The sequence below is a fragment of the Colias philodice genome, chromosome 17 (assembly GCF_061535455.1).
Source record: "Colias philodice isolate Cphi_HAF_F1 chromosome 17, ilColPhil1 Martin Lab GWU primary, whole genome shotgun sequence".
NCBI lineage: Eukaryota > Metazoa > Arthropoda > Insecta > Lepidoptera > Pieridae > Colias > Colias philodice.
The window spans coordinates 4,034,563-4,050,760 of record NC_143102.1 but is presented as its reverse complement, the minus strand read 5'-3'; the positions used below and the strand labels follow the sequence as shown (position 1 = coordinate 4,050,760).

The following is a 16,198-nucleotide window of genomic DNA, read 5'->3' as shown; positions in this document are numbered from 1 at the left end:
TGAACCTATTGTGATAAAGTTCTACTGTATTTGTTTGAGCGTTTGTTTGTTGTTTTCTTTAGTCTATCTCAGATCCAAATATCATCAAAATTGATCCAGTGGTCAAGGCGTGAAAGCGTATCAGAGAGTTAGAATCGAGTTTATAATATTAGTCATAGTATTACATTCAAGAAATTAATATATCTTACTAGTATTTAAGAAAATAAAGCGTTTACATAATTATCTACCCGGTTATTTTGAAAAAAAAATTCTAAGTATTTTACAACAATCTACCCTCAAAATATTTGAATTTAACATAATTTATTTATCTATTTGTTTTGTTGCTACTTGTTTAACTCATGATGTATATATGATACAGTATATTATCCCATAGAGTTGTTTTTCCATTGGTTAGATAATTTGTTCAAAATATACCTCTTGTGTTGTAATTGTTCCAGTTGCTGTCGAAACTAACTGATTTGAAAGCCCCGAGTGCTTTAGCTATGCTCAAACTAAAATATACAATTAGCATAATCGTTTGTTATTACATTCCACCAGAGTGGGTTGAAATACTTTGTAAGTATCTTGTTGGTATTTGTTTTTATTAAATTGAACAAAAAAGTCATGGTTCTTCCGAGGATGCGTGTCTGTGCGTGAATTGCTGACATTGAATAATGAATTGATGAAATGTTATCAAAAGCTATCCCCGTCCTCACTGGGATCGGGAGTTGCCATTTGAAAAAAGAAGAAGAAGAAAAGCTATTCAAAAGCGTTTCACTATCTATGGAACAAGAGATCGCATTAATTTGTGTTACTACACTTAGGTACTATTCCATGCACTTGTGCATGCACTAGTTCACTAGTGACTAGACCATAGCACAGACTAATAATAATATACTACGTATACAATAGATAAATCTCGGAGCAATTATCAAGGCTTGTTAATTGCTCCGAGAGATAAATTAATATTGAAAAAATCAATTTTTAATTTTTATTTTAAATAGCGCCATCTATTAGAACGTAGGCGTAACATGTATTACCTGAATTCAAATTGCAGGTTCGAGTATAGAAATAGAATGCTTGCGGTTAAATCTCAATATTTACGATAGATGGCGCTCTCTGTTGCAAAATGGAGATGTGAGAATAAAAACTGCGCGGTGAAATACCGCTCGCGGCTCGCGCGCTGTGCGGACACAGGCTAAGTTTGTTCCATTGTATAAATATGTATGTAATATGTGAGAATATTTCCTTCAACAGTTATTCTGCACAAAAAGGGTAAAATAAATATTCAATAATTAATTAATCATAATGTATGGATCCGACCTTATTGGAGGTACCTATCGCTTGTTATATTTACAGAGCAAATCTACGAACTTTTTAACAAATTACATTGCAATCAAGTAAGTGACAGAACATCAAATATAATATAGTGGAAAATAGTATAATTTCCTCTTTTTTGAAGTCGAGAAAATCTAAATCATCATCATCATCAAACGTCTTTCCCCTTTTCTACAACACAACATAATGTTGCTGCTCGCTCCAGCTCCGCCCGGTTTCATGATTTGAATTAGTTTTTCTTAAATTTTCAACGGTTTTTATTCTAATCAGATAGGTAATGGGTATCCTGATAGGTATAGATACGAGGGCGATTCAATAAATACTTAGCCTACAAAAAGTATACGAAAATTTTGGAAAAGTGGCAATTTATTTATCAACATAGTCTCCTTTTAGTTCGATACACTTAGCCCAGCGATGCTCCAACTTTTTTAACCCGTCTGAAAAATAGGTTTTCTCAAACTCTTCAAAATAGGCCTCCGTGGCAGCGATGACCTCCTCATTTGATCCATATCTTTTCCCGGCGAGGGATTTTTTCAGATTAGGAAACAGAAAGAAGTCACCAGGGGGCAAATCTGGAGAATACGGTGGATGAGGCAGCAATTCGTAGCGTAATTCGACCAATTTGGCCATGGCAACGGCAGACGTGTGAACCGGTGCGTTGTCGTGGTGAAACAGCACCTTTTTCTCAGCCAGATGGGGTCGTTTTTTCTTTAATTCGGCGTCGAATCGGCCCAATAAATCGGCATAGTAAAGCCCTGTAATTGGTTTACCCTTCTCGAGGTAATCGATGTAGACAACTCCTTGTGAATCCCAGAAAACGGTGGCCATAACTTTTCCGGCCGATTTTACAGTTTTCGCCTTCTTTGGAGCACGTTCCCCGGTCTGGATCCATTGTTTTGATTGCTCCTTGGTCTCTGGTGTGTAACAGTGATTCCAGGTTTCATCGACGGTCACAAAACGACTAAAACTCCCCTGGACTCCGCTTAAACAGCGCCAAACACGTCTCCGATGTGGACTCACGGTTGCGCTTGTTTTCCGGTGTGAGTAAATGCGGCACCCATTGCGCCGACAGCTTTCTCATGCCGAGTTCCTCGTGAAGAATATGATGCACTGTTCTTTCTGAAATGCCTACAGTCCCAGCTAGCTCCCGAACCTTCAATCGGCGATCTGTCAATACGAGATCATGGATTTTTTTAATGTTTTCCTCCGTAGCAGCTGTTTTGGTGCACCTGGACGTGGTTCATCAAAAACCGACGTACGGCCACGTGCAAACTCGTTGAACCAATTCTTGACGGTGGCTATCGATGGAGAAGAGTCACCGTACACAGCATCCAAGCGGTCTTTGATTTCGATGCGCTCTATCCCGTCCAAAAATAGGAATCGAATCACCGAACGATATTGCTCTTTTTCCATTTTTGTAAAACCGATCGACACGTTCGCTTCCATAGGTTGTCAAATTAAAACAAATGAAGGGATTTGAATGAAAATTAAAAAAAAATAATTAAAAAAGAATGAGCTACACTGTGGTAAACCTATTTTGAAACAATAGCGCCCTCTGGCGATGAGGCTAGGTACTTATTGAATGCACCAGGTAGGTATCTCGCAAACCAAAAATTATTTAAATCCTATTAGCAATTTTTGAAATCTATTGAGTTAGTTGGATATATCAAGGATATATCCGAAACATTGTATAGGTAATGGACAAAAAGTTAGAAAAAAGTTTTGTTAGAAATAATTACCTATATTAGGTAATATATATTATATATCTATGTAAATTACAATATTATGTACTGACAAAAAAGTATACATTATTATTTATATTATGAAAATGCGTGGTAATACTTACCTAAACTTAACACTAATAACCTCATCAAGAATATTGAATTATTTTACCAAAATATTTAAACTTATTACTTTGCGAACCTGTTTGTTTAGTTTTTGCTAAACGAATTTTTTTCTATGAGACCCTGAGAAAACGAGTCTTAAGCCGCGTATAAACTAAGCGCGGCAAACCATCGAACATAGGCGCGCGCGGCGGCCGCGCACTATATAGACGGGATCGCCGCGCGCGGCGACGCGAACATTGCCGCGCTCGAACGTGCCGCGGGGCGATCCGCTCACTGTCGGTTTTTGAGACCGCATCAAAGGAGCTTCAGGCGTTCGCTCGCGCGCCGTGTGGACGGTTTGTAGTTTTGGTGATTCGGCTCGCGCGGCGTATACGTAAAAATGGACAACGAAAAGTGCCGTTTACTAATACAATTGTATGGCGCTAATGAATTTTTGTGGAACAGCAAATCCTCCCAATACCACAATAAATCGCTGAGGTATGATGCGTGGGTAGAAATCAGTAAGAAAATGGATATACCTATTCCTGACTTAAAAAAGAAAATGACTACACTTTTGGCGTCCTACAGAAGAGATGTTCGTGATGGATCGCCTGCCGCGCGCGGCAACTACGTTCAACTTAAAATATATCTACATATTGGCTCGCGCAGCAAATGAACGTCAACTCTGGTCGAACATTGGCTCGCGCGGCTGCCGCGCTTAATTTATACGCACCTAATGTTAATTACAATGTTTATGGAATTAAAGAGGTAGTACCTACGTACTTACGTAGTATCACAATTCATAATATATTTATTAATTTAATTATTTATTGTTAACACCATTTAACATATAATTTATTGTTAATACAGATTGGACGTAAACTTAGAGCATTAAACCATGCTCTAAGGACGTAAAGTACAAAAGGTGACCTTATCGCTTAGGGGCCGTTCATAAAATACGTTCGCATACAAGGAGGGGGGAGGGGTGTTCGCGAGTGTGACAAGATGTGACAAGGGGGGACAGGGGGTCTACGGCAGCGTGACGTTCGCCGTTCATTAAAAATTTTTACTGATTTTATTCGTTCTCTCGACTTTTTTTTTTCAATTTTGTAATGATAGAAGTCATTTATTTCGTATTAGTAAATATACAGACATTTAAATCTTATATATAAAATTCTCGTGTCACAATGTTAGTCTGCATACTCCTCCGAAACGGGTGGACCGATTCTCATGAAATTTTCTGTGCATATCGGGTAAGTCTGAGAATCGGGCAACATCTATTTTTCAAATGTACCACGGGCGAAGCCGGGGCGGACCGCTAGTGTATATATATATTTATTACAATAAATTGTAACTTGACATATTTATTTTTTTCAACATGAGCGCTAATATTTAAATTTTATTACAAAAATAAAAAAATAAATTTTCTAATATCAAAATTTGTTATCAATCAAAATTTATAATGTTTAAGGGGGAAGGGTCTTAGTTTTTGTGACGATATATTTGCAGGGGGGGTCACAGAAAGTGTGACACAGCGTGACAACCGGGGAGGAGGGGGTCATAAAACGTTAATTTTAGTGTGACGTATTGAACGGCCCCTTATCAGCGATTTCTTCCAGGCGATATACTAGGAAGTAGGTACGTATATTTGGCTCGTCTTCGCTCGGGTTAAAATGAGATAAAAATAACCTTTTTTACTCGACAAAGCTGTAAAAAGACATATGGAGCTTTCTTAATAAAAATAAAATCATCTCAATGCGTTAAAGTTTAAAATTTTAATTGCCACTTATAAAAAATGTGTAGGTATAATACCTAGATTTTTTTTTATAATTTTTAAAGTTCCGTATAAAAATCAATTTTTTAATGATATGTAGCGAAAAGAAAGTCTTCAGGTATAGGTACAGACTTACATAATTTGAAAGTTTATTTTTATAAATAATCATGTTTGTATTTTTAACCGCATGTTATTGATAGTGCAGCTGAAGGAAATGCACGAAGGTCATGATCTCGAAGAGGGTGCGAGGGTCGAACTTTGAAGATTGCGCGCGCAGTGAACAGCCCGCTTTACGTTGATACGCTCAGTCACCCAGTCGATTCGCAGCATCGCGCGCTGTTGCCGGCCAGTTCGAAACTACGACCCAACAGCCGCGCGTAACGCGTTCCAAATTCGAAAATTAAAACTTTCATATTTTATGACAGTCTTTTGTCATCGTTATTTTCAAAATAAAATATTAAATTATTAAGTGAAAAAGTGCGTCAGGCTGATCGTCTTTCCAAGTCCCAAATTACGAAAGTGCAAGAAAAATAATCGAATAGGTAAGTTTGAGCATGTAGTGTTAATTAAATGTTGTCATGTTAGGTAAACGTTTTCGCATAGTCCAGCAGATACCTACTATTGGAAAGTATTTCAAGGCGATCGCGGTTCTCAGTGTGCTGACTTTGAATAAAACAAAATGTTCATGTTATCAGAAAATGAAACCCGAAACTACACAAAATTCGTTCATACTCTGAAAATTAACACTGAGCAAAACAGTACTAGGTAGGTATGTTAAGATTTTTAAGGAGAAATAATTGTTTTTTTTTGTGTAACTGTAGGAAATAGAAATTTGTTTCACCTTTATTCTTTACCATTCAAGCACTTGTTGGCCGTCGACGCCTTTCCAAACTTGACCTTATCATAACAATTGCCAAAAAATCAATTTATCAAATCAATAAAATAGGAAAGAATTTCTAACATAAAATTACCCTAATTATTAATTTATCAAAGCGGGTAGAAACGTTTTGATTTCAATATAATTTTGGTAATGTACCTAGTGTAATCGAAATACGTACAACATTTAGCTTTATTTTTATATTTTATGTTTTTAAATTACCTTGTAAGTAGGTAGGTATTTGTGTTATTCGTTTTGATAATTTTAATTACTATGTTTCACCATCATATTATATTTACAACACTAGTTTAATTATCGCGACAAAGAAAAAGGTTTCTTTCCTTCTAAGAAAATAATTATTGATTACTTAGGTAATTTTATTGTGTAGCCGACTATATCCAGAGACATCTGAAACATCTTATAATAACAATCTAACTAAACATAGGTATATCTATTTATTTAATTTATTTTCAAAGCATAAAGTAATTGAGTAACTAGGTACCTATTTAAGAAAAGGTTTTTTGTCAGCGAAACCGGAAAATCACTGGAGGCTTTTAAACAAAATAATAAATAAATAATACCTAACTGACCGCCTCCTTGGTACAGTTGTTGACGCGTGAGCGTAACAACGGGGGGTCCTGGGTTCGATTCCAGGTGGAGACGAAGAAAAAAAAATGTCTCGGTCTGGCAGGACACAGAAGGCTGATAACCTACTTGTCCCTAAAAGAAAATCGATCAGTGAAACAGATGTATAATGCATCTGCCCCTTACCCCACTAGGGGGATCATCACATCACTTTTTTTAAAACATAAAAATTATAAATTAAAACAAAGTTAAAACTTAAATGTATTACAATGTAAATGTAGCACAATGTATGTTTTGTAAATCATCGTTTCTGAAAATAACTAGTCCGGTTAGTCTACAAGCGATATTGATTACAAAATTACTTTTATTTGCATTTGCGAAATTTGTTAAACCAGCTGAGAGCGTACCTATCTTCTGTAGGCCATGGGCATATTGTTTTACAAACATTTTAAAAGTAGATTGTCAAGTTTTTGGGTTAATTATGTAATAAGGATGAGTTTTTAATGGCATACTACCTACATAATAATATAAAAATAACCTAGTGATGCAAATTTGACAAAAACTTAAATTAGCAGAATTTTAAGGTAATAGCGAAAAAACCCAACCTGTAATCCATGACATAAAATTATCATTAAACGCTACGCCGTTTTTTCATATACTTAATTTATAATTTTCATATAAATTCTTTTCCGTTCATTTTCCAAGAATTTTCTGTACCAACCTTTTCCTGTCAATAACGAGCATAACATAAAAAATCAGTTTACAGCTGCTAGCCTCAACTGATGATCACACAATGCGGAAATATGTTATTAAGAGTAAATTTACTTTTTATTATTTTACTAAATTACAGTTTCTTTGAAGGAAAAAGCAATTTCCCGCCAAAATATTGATTATCGTTGTATATTTGATGCATAGGTTCCCAGCTATGATCGTGTAAGCGAGTTATCGCATTAGGCAATAGTGAAGGCCGTCTGGTATTCGCCTAGCCTCTAGTAAGTACTCGTTTAGTATTTACTATAGACTTATAGAGGATATATTTTGAGACTCATTCAACAGTTTTGGAGAAATAAATGAAAATTATGTGTATTGTTGATGATGAACTAATTGAAAATTACTGCGTTTCATAAAAAGCATAAAAAATGATGGATTTTTCGCAATATTTATGATTATTTATACGGCTATGGCTCATATATTGTGCTCAATTTGCACTTGCCAAATAAGAATTAATTACCCTTAATTTTTATTTTATAATTACATTCAACAACATCAAAATTATTTTACAAAAACGGAACGAAATAATAAGTTTTCTGAAAATAAAAACTTAATTATCTTTACATTTACTTATCTACCTATGTAGGAATATTAAATAAAACGTTAATCTTTATTCATATTGTATGCCATTTATAATTTTTTGTGACATAAATTTTCTGTCAAAATGTCAATTAGAACGTACTTATAGTAATTTTTTCTTGTGACCGAAATTTTTTGTGCTTAAATATTTATATGTGTAACGTTATTTACGTATATAAATTATTAATTAATGTATCCTATGAGTTAATATAAATATTCACTGATAGCAAACTGTACAAAACAAGATATAGAAAAAACAAATGCTACGCATTAATCCGCCGGTCAATTAAAATTAAAACTTAATCTCTATTTCCCTTTTCTAATTCTTGCTTTTTCGTTTTAATTATTGTAACGAGAGGGTACTTATAAAAAAATAGAAATTCAGGAAGTTTTTGTACTTTTTAACCGACGCGGACGTTCACATAATTTAACCCTTATTAAAACGCTGGGAGCTATACTTCCCACGTCTCAGATTGAAGTAAATCGTGTTTTATTTTTATATGCTTAAACCTAATGCAGTGTAATATGTATCTACGCAATCTTAACATTTTAGAGAACTTTTTTTCATGGAAACACTTTTCAGAGAATTATTACATGTCATGGTAAACACACGTCAAAGTCAGGTGACGTGATTTTGCAGCCGAAAACGACCGTTATTTTTTAGTTTTTGGTGTAGTGCTCAAAAAAAATTAGATAAGTAGATTTGAGTTCTAGCTATGTAAACTAGACTATATTACGGTTGCGTGAAACGTAAAAATATGCCCAGAATCTTTCGTTTATACCTTGGTAGAGTCGATTGAAATTAAGTCTTTAAGTGGGAAGATATCATCCCAGTGTTCGTCACTGCACACGACATTCGGAAATTCTATATATAAAATCTGTGTGTCTAAAAAGTCTTTTTTAGTTGGAATAAGCAACTTATTTATTGTTATTCGTTATTTCCTGATCAGATAATTAGAAATCTTAACTCAATACATTAGTATTTACCTATTGTTTTTATTTTGTTTTAGAAAAATGCCATTTTTATGTTGAAGTCATTCATTTTTCAATTCCCGAATTCTTCCCTCAGTATAAGAAACTTGCATTGATGAGTACTTTCACCTCCTTTATTAAAAAACTTGATCTTTATAATTTTTTACGATAACATTAAATTCACAAGTGGAGTCAGGGCAGCTAACTAGTGTTTTAAAATATTGATGTCTGGAGTGGACACTGGGAGCTATAGTTCCCACCTTTCCAAACTTTTTAAAGAGAGAACAGATGACGGGATATATACTTCCCACCGAAAAAAGGGTACTTCCCCCCCACTAACCCCTTTTTTGTGTGTATTTTTGAAATCTACGACCCAAAATTACCCAGGAACGTATCTTACTTTTTTGTTAGCTCCTCCACAGGCTCGCGTTTGAATAAGGGATAAGTCGGTAGTTTTCAGTATGAAGCATTTTTCTTCATAACATTTTAATTCCTGCTTCTTGAAGGTTTTTTTTTGCCATTTTGACTGAATCTTAAATCTTTTACCTACTTAAATTATAATATTTACATATGTACTTCATTTACATATTATAAGATTGAATGCATCATGCATACATAAATTACATCACCTATATCACGTATAACTTACTTGATAAAAGGTATCGTTACTTTTTAATATTTTATCATAAAATTCAAACATAAAAATTATATTTAGTTATTGTATCCCTAATCTCAATGTTAGAAGGGAGTTGCAATTTATATGCAAAAGTAGGTACGTGATCATTCTTCTAGATTGAATAAGATTAAAAACATTATAAATATGAATATATCACAATTATTGCATATCTAAAGCAATTAAATCTTAAAATATTAAAGAGTCAATGATAATAATTGTTGGGTAATTTGTATTGATAGTTAATATTCTGGGTCAATGCCGGCGTTGCGTACGTGTTTGCCTTTTTGATTGCTATAAAGTATAAATTGTTAATCCTTGGAAAGGAGTTTACCCTTAAAACCGCTATTTGTTTTTGATATACTTATTTATCAATTAACAATAAATTATTAATTCCTGACCTTAGGTTTGGTAAATGTTTTTTACTTTATAAGGACGTTTATTTTTTGAACAATTGGGTAGTAATTTTTTTCACTTTTGATTTTAATCGTTATTACACATATTTGATGAATGATGTTTTTTTTTTGTAATTTGGTACCTAGGTATTTCAAAAGCGTCTTCAATAAAGTATGTATACCTAGACTAATAATAGAGCTGTTATGAACTGACATAAGTGTACAGAAAATTCCTACTTAAACATACTTACAATAAAATTGTGCGTTTATTAAATATATAATTCAAATGAACATCGTTTAGAGAAAGTATGAGAGAAAGTTCATAAAAAGAAAAGAAATGCCAAAATTGACCTTACACTTGTTCTACTTCAAAAACAGGTTTGTCAAATTGTTAATATTTATAATCTTGAGGCTGTATGGCCTACTCTATGTGATGTATCGAATCGAAGATGCTAAAGAAATGTAATTTCTTTAAAGATAACATTAATAATTCAGTGACAATATTACAGACAGTCAAGAAATCTAAACTCTATAATTGAGAACGTGATGATGTATATCTCTGCTTAATATGATTTAATTATCACAAACTGTAGTGTTTAACTGGCAGGTTTTATTTATAATGATGCAGTAATTATAAATTCTTCATCGGAACACGTTTTGGTGAATGGTTCAGGTTGCGTGCGCAAACAACTGACTGCGCCTACGTCATAGTTGTATATATGTATATCCGATATTAATAATTGGCTTTTTATTACCTAGCAAAACATTTGTTTCTATAAAAACATTTATTATTTGACCTTTAACAAATAACTCGATAATAATAAATACGAGCAAGTTACTAATAGTAGCAGTAACTAATTATTTATCTGTGGTAAAAACATAAATGATTAATCTGTTACGGTTCGCAGCTCTCGGTAAATACTGCATCACATCTCATGCAAATGAAAAAAATAAAAATCTACACACAAAACTGCAAACACACTTGGTGTATAGTACTTTATTATTCACCAAAGTGTTAATTTATGTTAAAACATGTACAATACGATTCATTGATAACTTTTTGGCAAAGTATTTGTGCCGTTTGAGTAATTTTATATACCTACGTAACTAGGGTACGTTACGCATTACTTACTTCCTAACTTCCTGTTTAAATTTGCTGCCTTTATTTACACTTAACCCAGTTACGATCCTGAGATAACACTTACAAGAATAATATACACAAAACGTAGTCAGTCCCCTCAGGTTAACATTTATAACATGGCAGGTTAATTACACGCCGACATTTCACTTGTCTGGTAGGTTTCCTGGAAGAATGTAATTGACTCTGTAAAAGCATTTATTCACTTTGTCTACATTCGTAAAATTTACTTTGTACTTGACTCGTACAATTTACTTTGTACTTGACCATATACTTTTTGTCTAAGTATAATGTTTCGCCAAGTTCGATCTCTTGAAAAGCGGATACCCGAATATTATTTTATATTTTAAAAACATCGCTGCAAAAAGTATAATTATTAATAGCCACTTTCAGAAATTAACATACGATGGAGGTAAATACTTTTTATTTATTTAAATCATCATCTAACTCAGACAAAATCGAACAACTTGTTCAGTTGTTTTGGCTATGGATAGAAACAGTTAAAAATATAATATATTCATTTATCACTATTCGGTCGTTCACCTGCGTAAACTGTCAAAAACATCCACGGTTAACCTTACTCCAAACTCACATTTTTAATAGCCACCTACCTACATCTTACTCAAATAGTTGTGAAATTATTATAACACATGCTGAGATCGTTATCTATACTAATATTATAAAGAGGAAAAGTTTGTAAGTATGTATGTATGTATGTATGTATGGTTTTCACGCAAAAACTACTGGACCGATTTCAAAAATTCTTTCACCATTAGAAAGCTGCATCTTTACTGAGCAACATAGGCTATATTGCATTTTCAAAAAAATTAGAGATCCTTACCAAAAATGCAATAATGTAACCCAAGGTGTAAAAAAATCCTCAATAAAACTTCTGTCATCGCGTGCGCTGCGGAATCTATTGAAGATAGAACAAAAAAATGTTCTACGGTATTATAGAATGGATCAATATCTACAAGAAAGTCCGCGATACCATATGTCCATCTTCAGTAGTTATGTTACTACAACAACTTTTTTACGTTTTCAAAGTAAATAGAAGTGCCGACAGTAATCAAACCATGTTATCCATACACATATATTAATCCTTATCCCATTAAATGATGTTTTATTATAGACTGTTTCAATACCAGCAAAATACTTTTTAAATGAAAAGAATTGGATATTCCATTCAAAAGATATAACGAATTTTTAAAAGTGTCAATCTACAGAAAATAGTAGGTATACTGTTCGAACGGTTCGAGCAGGCCGTAGTGCGGGGGTCACGGAGGAATTCTACCAATATGCGTCTTGACGGAACACAGTGGGGTTTTGGTCGGTAGGAATCCGACATAACCCACGGCCCCTCCCCCGGAGGCCGTGGGTATCTATGAAAGATTTCCCCACTAAAACAAAAAAAAAAAGGCCGAAGTGCGGGACGGGGTAAAGGTGATTTTCATGTGATTAAAATTTAAACCTATAGTCCGACCTATAGTAGACTTTTCACTGTTACGATATCGCTATCTATGCGGGTGAAACCGCAGGGCACTGCTAGTAAATTATAAATTATTATTAAATATCCGCAGTGATGAAACTATTGGTACTAAAAATGATATTTGGGATTATTGCACACCTGTCCTTCACCGTATCACAACCGTATCTTGACTTAGTTAAGTAATTTACTAATTGTGAAAAGCTATAATTTATAAGATCTATTGGTATAATTAGCACATTTTCAGCTAAAAGTGTTACGCATCTATGCTAATTAGGCAACTGTCACGTGAATGCTAACATGATGACGTATAGGTACTATGATGTTTCTTTTGTTTAGGGTACCTTTTACGTAAAGATAATAATTATTATGATCTGCACATATGTTCTGTGATCTGCACCATCGTATTATACCTAACGAATATTAAAGTTTCTTACCATCTACCTATATCCTGTTTTAGTTTGAAAATGATTACACAATAACCTAAAAAACCTTAAATTTCGAAACGGATCTAGATAAAATATAATATATTACGAAAATTCACTATACATATATGTATAGGTACATACAGACTGATTAATGGCGTCTGTATCTATGTGGAAAAGGACGGTCAAACTGACACATAAAAATTTACATGAATTTATTGAGAATGATTTATTTTTACAATAAGACTACGAATAAAAATGTATTTTTTACATAGAGCTCATATAATATTGACGTAATATTACAAAACTGGTACCCCTTGGCACCATAACTTATAAACAGTAGAAATAACACGTTACAAGAAAGAGCCACAATTGGTTATCAAATATCCCTTTAGGGCGTTTAGGCAAAGAGCATTATGTTAAATATGTTGTAATATTTGGCCATTGTACGTCATTGTATTCGTCATAAATATTTGTTTATACGGAAAACATTGTATTGAACCTCGACAAAAGGACACCATCGCCATACCTAAGCATGACCCAACTTATAAGTAGTTGTACCTTTTAAGGTTAATGTGCAAAGGGCAAAAAAAATCCTAGACTTGTAAAACATTAATTATTACCTGCCTGTTTGCAAGTACATATTTAGCATAATAACATAGTAATAAATAATAGTTAAAAAAAAACTAAAAAACACGCTTTTAGTTCGGTTTTCTATAAAACGCGTGTTTTTTATTCTTTTTTAACTATTATTTATTTTATCAAATTAGTGTATTGTCATCGGTCCTAAATAAATCTACAAAGTTTGAACGAAATCTGGCCGTTCAAAGTGGGTCAAAATCGCGCCCAAAGAAGTCGGTTACAATTACAAACTTACAAACATACAGGTGAAGCTAATATAAAGCGTGTAATAATAAAAAATGTTTCATTTGCAATATGCTAAACGTATCAAATATATTGGGAAGTCTGAAACTTTACTAATTCTATTACAAAAGAAGTTATTTAAACAAAAACGAGTTTTGCAAACAAGTTCATTGTTTTTTTCAAATCTCGTAGTTACCTACTCGTATATTATGAATTTATGAGTTATGACTCTAACTAAATTAATTATATCTAATAGTAAAGTTAAGCAATGATTGTGTATGTGAAGCTACAACACGGACTTTATCTTCCTCATAATAAGGACATTATTCTACCAATCTGAAAAAAAGAAGTGTTAAAGTTCAAATTCGTGTAGAGAAGATATTTCTTATACACTTTGCGTCAAAGGCACGTGCGTCAATGAACTACACATTGTGTCGGAACAAGGAGGTACATAGAGGTACTAACAGAGCCCAATTATTTTAATTTTGTTTTGAATAAACGAGGCTTTCCTTTCACTGACTGATCTTAAAAACAGAGTATTATCTTTAGCCTTTATCTATATCTGATATCCCTTCTTAGGCACCGACTTAGTATTATTTTGAAAGTAAATAATGTTTTATTCGTAGGACAATACCTACATAGATTATAAACAAAAGTGATTGTATTGTGTTACGAATTAAATGGGTTTGCTAATAATTGTCCCATTATAAGGCTAGACTTATTGTGTTAGTATTGAATTTGTTTATGGAGATACAATGGATAACCTTCACGCCGGTGTATTGTACGAGATCGTAAATAAAGGTCTCGTTACTCGTACACTTGTTTCTATGTGCACAGTGTTCAATATTCATTACTTATTAATTTATTCGTTTGTTTATAAACAACTGACGGAATTGTAACGGTGTTAACATTAATCACTCAACAGTTCAATTTATTGAACAAATTAATTGTCTTATTTGCCGTACGAATATTTTATGTATAATTTAATTTATGACAATTTATAACCTAATGTTTGGATGTAATTAAGTAATCGTAAAAACTCACATCCTGTATAGGTATGCCCATTCATTAAAAATTAAATGAATGCTTGCCCAATCGCCACAGGCAAGTAACCACCGTAGCAATGATAAGCTGTCGAGTACGAGTAGAAGGTACACACTGTGTAGTAAGTTAGCATTTACGCTAAGGTACATATACTTTGATATGCTATTAATCCATAGTAAACACATTCTCTACAAATTATTCAAGGATAATTTGAATAAAATAACTCAGAAATTACTATTTGTAAATGCTAACCTCCAAAGAGACTTATCTAACTTATGTACATAAAGAAGTGCCAAATATTGGAGGCGGCACAATCAAAACAACGCTAATACATTAACGCAATAATTATTGCTGCCACTGAACATTCGCAAATATCATAATGACCTTCGGCTGATGACGGAACCAAGCCTAACAGTTTGTCTATTCATAGGGTTGTCAAAGGTGATGATGGAAGATTGGCGTTTGGCAAAATATGCATGATGTTTGTTTTAACCAAATACCTATAGACTGTATTCTGACACAGTGTATCTAAGACTTTTGCTCGCATTCTTCCAGATAAAAATAGAACACTATAACAATATAATTAAAGATGATTTCGAAAATATTATCTAGTTGGACTCCAGAACTTTCTTTGCTTTTCTGGAGTAACATGTCCCAATTAAGCATTTGATTAAGATTGGTTAATTATTATTAATTGATGATCTATTTTTAAATTGAGGTTGTGTCATTAGTGACATAGTATGTTTGTTTTTATTGTCGTAGAGTATCGAAAAATGTAAACTAAGTATTCAAAGTTCTCAGAACATCCATCAGTGAATCAAATTTCTGTAAATAATCGGTTCTGTAGCCTAAGCTATACAGAAGGAAGAAGTGTTCCTTTTAAATTATTCTATATTTAATATTTTTATATTAATAAAAATATGTGAAAACCCTAGTTTAAGCACAGTTTGTGCAATGATATTGCGCTGTCGACCGACGATAGGTTGCGACATGGTCGTCGACGTATGAAGGAGTAAACGACTAGCTTCTACCATACCACCATTCTGTACCACGTTCCATGTCAATGATTCATTTAAAAATATCAGTACCTGTCTCGTACACAAAAATTTGCCCCTAAGGCGCTCAATACAATAATTAAAGTTATACTTAAAAATCTAACAAAACATGTTCGTATTCAAGAAAATGTATTGCGCAGATATTCAACAATTATTATGTAACCTCGAGTTATAAAGTATATTGCAATTTATAATGTATTTATAAAATGAAATATGTATAAATTACGTAAACACAGTTTTTTCATCTATTTCGCTCACCTTGCTTTATAAAAAATTAAAGTTAAAATTATGTCGAAAATAAAGCAAGAGTAAAGAATAGATAAAACAATGACTATAAACGTTATTGTATTCTGTATTTAGAGATTGGTGTGAAGTGATTTCCATTGTGGCCGCTGAGTAGGCACTGCATGTTTTAAA

The 16,198-nt window shown here is 33.2% G+C and overlaps 1 protein-coding gene across 1 annotated transcript in view; it reads left to right on the top strand.

Annotated features, from left to right (window-relative positions):
- Positions 1-5,214: 5,214 nt before the first annotated feature.
- The window catches only part of LOC149480994 (estradiol 17-beta-dehydrogenase 11-like), a 35,170-nt gene continuing 24,186 nt past the window's right edge, over positions 5,215-16,198 (top strand). Inside the window, exon 1 of the mRNA XM_089706064.1 lies at positions 5,215-5,459. The gene's annotated coding sequence lies outside the window, so the exon portion shown is untranslated. The remainder of the gene's footprint in view (positions 5,460-16,198) is intronic.